This window comes from Vulpes vulpes, chromosome 11 (genome assembly GCF_048418805.1).
Source record: "Vulpes vulpes isolate BD-2025 chromosome 11, VulVul3, whole genome shotgun sequence".
In the NCBI taxonomy this organism is placed as follows: Eukaryota; Metazoa; Chordata; class Mammalia; order Carnivora; family Canidae; genus Vulpes; species Vulpes vulpes.
In genome coordinates this window covers 57,323,764-57,328,614 of record NC_132790.1, presented here as the reverse complement: position 1 = coordinate 57,328,614, position 4,851 = coordinate 57,323,764, and positions in this window count along the sequence as shown.

Here is a 4,851-nt window from a genome sequence, read left to right as displayed (position 1 = left end):
AGCACTACCATAGATTTATATGACTGGAGGATATACTGCAGATCCTTTGGCACAAAGACCTTTAAAGACCCTAAATTCCCAAGTCCAAGCATTGTTCTACACCTGAAGGTGCATGTGATCTGCTTTCTGGGCTTGCTTCATGATGTCCTACCAAACCTAGAGTTTCATTGCTAAAAAATAGATGAATATAAAACTCCAGTTATGTAGATCTTTATCCCATGATCTACTAACAGTAATACAAAGGCAACATTTGAAAATGAAATCTGGAAAGAGTATAGAGGAATGTCTTAATTTACCTATGAAAGAAAACATTTAGAATTTTGTAACTGCAAACTATGTCCAATCTTAGAAATTTCTCCATTTTGGATATTAAATGAAACTAGTCCATTTAGAACTGAAGCTCTGAAGGTAGGGTTTGTGATCCCTGGGGCTCTTGTGTGAGCGAAGACCACAGTCTACTCCATGTCCAGGATAAACATGTTTCCACTTTCTGGAATAGTTCACTTACATACTAAATTAAGTTTGGACATTTTGTGGAGTAGGATACAAGGTATATAATAAAATTTAAAAGACATCACACAAGAATTCTAGGAAATTTTGAAATTATGGTAGGTTCTAGCTGCCCTATCTCCAGGATTCATGGGTTTACAGATCACCATTTTCTGCTACTAAGGATTATTCAGTGAAACAATGGAGAAACCTACTTTAAAGGCTTCACCTGTTTAAACTGGTCCTCGTTGCCTTGGGGAAAGGAAGGATCACAGACATCACTAGTGCCTATATTCCATGTTGCACAGATGCATCCCTTGTCATCTGGTCATGCCGCTGTCCTTTTTCCTGAGGCCATTCTACATATGGTATTTAAAAGGAGTTTGTAGAAGTTCTGGAGGGTTTTCTTCTTGGCTGACATTCAAAGGGGAACTTTTTTTGCTTGGATTACAAGGAGGTCGATATCTCATTAACAGCGATGACAGATTGTAGAGGCTGTAAGCCTCATACCAAATGTGAAACAACCAATATGTTTATGAAATCATTTAATCCATAATCACAGCATATAATGAAAGGTGCTGGTTGCCTTGGCATTGGCATTTACAAGGCCGACACCATGATATGTTTCTGTGAAGTACAGGTTCAGCGAACTGTGTAATTTATGAGTCATGAGAAAAAAGGATCCATCTGGGCAGTTCTTGAAGCTTGTTGAGGCAAGGTGATGTCTTTAATCAACCTGAGTACAAAAATCACACTATTGAGTTATTTTGCTGCTCTGTGTAAGGCCATGTTCCTCTGGTCCTTACTATTTTCTGAGGGATTTGGGAAGCAGAGGGGGTAACATTCTTTTCAATTTTGCTGCAAAGATGCTATGGGTGTGGTGCAATTATTTTCTTTTGCAATTCAGAGCAACAGAGCTATGACTTGGAGGTCACTACTTGTATTGACCTTGAAAAATTACTAGGGTTACCTTTCATCAGGTGGATTGAGAGCCATAATCTGGCCCTAAACTAGCCTGCAGACAGCATCTGTGAGATTTCTAGGGACTCTGGGCTTTATCATCATTTTCTGTGGTGGAATGCAACCTTTCTCTGAACTCTGGCCACACTGATCTCTATTTCAATGGGTCATTACTGTGCTCACAGCTTTTTTTTCTTTATGACCACCTTAGAAAGGCCCCATGAGTCAGCATCTACGATTGCGTATCTGTGTTGTGTTTGGGACTGCAGGTCAAATTTAATATAAATTCAGCAAATGCATGCCTATCATGATGTTGGTATATTTATCTGGGTGATGATAATAATATTAATTTTTATGGTGGTCATAAGAATAAAATGGTCAGCAAATGTGAAGCACCAACACACTGGTGCTCAATTAATTCCAGTTTGAGTTCCTTCCCCACACCAGTATACATATTTAATAGGTACTCCCAGCTGGGGTGTAGCAACATGCTCTCTCAGTTTTTATGGGTATCGGTGATGCTCAGAGCCAGTGAAACTAAAAGTGTGAGCTTGTAGGATGAGTATCAAAAAAAAAACTAGACTAGTATTGGTTGCATATCATTGTCGCCCAGGTTACATACACATTTTCTCTTGCGATTCCATATCTTTAAAACCCACAATTTGAGGAAGAAAGGTATAATTTAATCTGTTAAATTTCAGTTACTCTTATGGCCCTCAAGTGCATTGCTCTCTGCAGTAGCATTTTATCTATATCATTTTTCTGGATTTTTGTATTAGAGCTAGATTTGGTATAAAGCAATAAAAGTACTCTCTGTAGTAGCCAAAATTCATGGTGGTAGTGGCTTGGTAATGAAATCCAGTTCTAGGTTTCCCTACATTTTTCTCCTCTCTACTTTTGTTTCTCATTATATTTGGGATGTTTGAGTGATTTGGGCTGTGGCCATATGTGGCAGGGGACCCGAAGATCACACCTTACAAACAGTCCAACCTCGGTAGTCACAGGTATACCTCTTTCTGGAATAAGAGAATTGTTTCACACTCACCACCTTCTCCTAGGGTTTATAAAAATAGAAATATAGAAATATTAGGTCAATTTCTACTTTTTAGAAAGAGCCACCACCTCTGTTATCATTAGAGCAATAACTAATGGTGCAGACACAGATATGATGATAAGAATGTTCACTGCAGCTGTGTTTATTGGAGCACAAAAAAGAAAAATTGTAATTATTCATAATTATTATTGAGATATAAATTTCTGTGTAACCCTCACAAAAAATAATTCCATTGCAAAAGTCAGTCCAAAAGAAAACACTCTCAAGCCACTTCAGCCTTGCAACTCTCCTGAAACATAGCATCTTCATGCTAAGGCTTCAAGAAGATGGTCAGTGGCAGGGCTGGAGAGGAAAGGGCTCATATCTATAGAACGCAAAATTTATTTCTGTCAACAAGAACTACCTTAAAAATGTGATCAGTCATAAAGCCTGTGTCTCTAATGTTATCAGTCCTGAGAAGTGTGAATGCCTGCACCTGGGGGGCGACGAGGTGGTGTGAGAAGGCGTAAGTTGTCTGGAATCATACTGATATTTTCCAACCAAATTTCAAAATCTCTTACAAGTCTTAGGTTTTATCTTTAAAAACTAACATATATTCTATATTTTACTCCACAATTATTTATAATATATTTTACTCCACAAAATAATTTAATATTTAACAAGTTTGAAGTTACTGCTATTAAGTAAAATTGATGCCCTAGGAAGCTGTGCCGTGTTTATCTTGGGCTTTGAAGACCCTGTGGCCTTCTGCCAAGGGTCAGCGACCCTAGTTTAAGGCCTGAGTTGGGTGCAATTTCTCCTTTATTAGACATATTCTTTGACACCTTGTCTTAGAAATAGCTGATCTGATGGTTCCCCAGGCAGTGGTAACTCTTGGTGAAGTAGTAATGGCAGCTATGGAGTGTGGCAGGAAAAAAGGGAGGCCTCAGGAATGATGATAGGGTAGATAGTGGAGGTGTTCTCAAAAAAAGCATGGAGATAACCTGGCATACAAAAGTGGCCTGGGTCTTTGAGAGGATCTGCCTATTCAGCTTTGTCTCAACAAGAACGTGGCCACTCTCCTTGTAGACAGATGTGGTTACAGAAAGAGCATCTGATTCTGGGAAATGAAGCAGGTGCAGATAGATAAAATGCAAAGATCAGTTAGTTGTTCTGGCTGTAGTCACAGTTGGAATTAAGGGAAATAAGACCTGGCCCAGGTACTGGGCTGTCTTGAGGTGGGAAAACAGGGCTCAGTCTGCAAGTCATGTGAGGTCAGAGCAGAGTTTCTCTCTTGGTTGCAGGCCCTTAGACAGGATAGTACTCAAGGGACACTTGTAGAGGGGGGCCAGATAGGTTGGCCTTTGGTGGGAGAGGGATTGCATTCAGCCTTTACCTAAAAACAGGAGCTGAAAAAGATGTCCTCCCAACTCCATTAGCAGCCCCTGGACTTCTCTGGTTTTAAGAGGAGGCATCAAGGATGACACTGGAACCACTGGAACTGAGTCCATGGACTGATGTGTGTACAGGAGTAGAGGGCCAGCAGCCAGGGAAGAAGAGGCAAGGAGAATACGTATTAAAAACAAGAACACAATTTCAAATGCAGAGGAGTCTGATATTAATCCCTAGCCAAGGAATAATAAGGGAGATACTTAGAAGTGACTGTATTTCTGGCAATGTGTATCATCAAAGGAAAGCGAGAGGTTGGCTGAGTTTTCAGCATAGTTTCAGCTTGGGGATAATGAGACAACATTTGGTTAAAACTAAAAATGTTCAGGCATAGATTTACTGTGAATGAGCCACACAGATGATCCACTTGAGGTTGGGAAGAGGTTTGGGATTTTTCAGAGATTCATAATTCATTAGAATGGCCTGATCTTCCAAGCGGATAGACAATTTCTTTTTTTTTTTTTTAATGAGAAGAGAAATATGGGTTTGTTTTTATATAGGAGGCCTGGTTCCTATCTCTCATTGTCATTATTTTTAATATGGAACATAGTTGGACAAGTAATGGTGAGAAAACATGGGTGCATGAGATAGGTAAGAAGAGGCTGAGGAATTTATGACTATGAAATTCCTTTGAAGTCATATAACTGCATCTGGTAATTTTACATAATAAAACTGACTATGTAAGTAACTCTTTTTTGATATAAGATAAATATTCAAGAATTATGAATACTATGTGAAAACAATTATCTATATTCTGCACCTAAAAATCCTTTAAATACTCATTTGGTTCAAAAGGCGATATTTTTGATACAAACATGAAAAATATATTTGTATGTAACTAGGCTGCTTAATGTTCACTCTGAATGTCCAAATGAATAATTTTTTTGTCATTCTCATTTTACATTCATTGGAAATCTAAC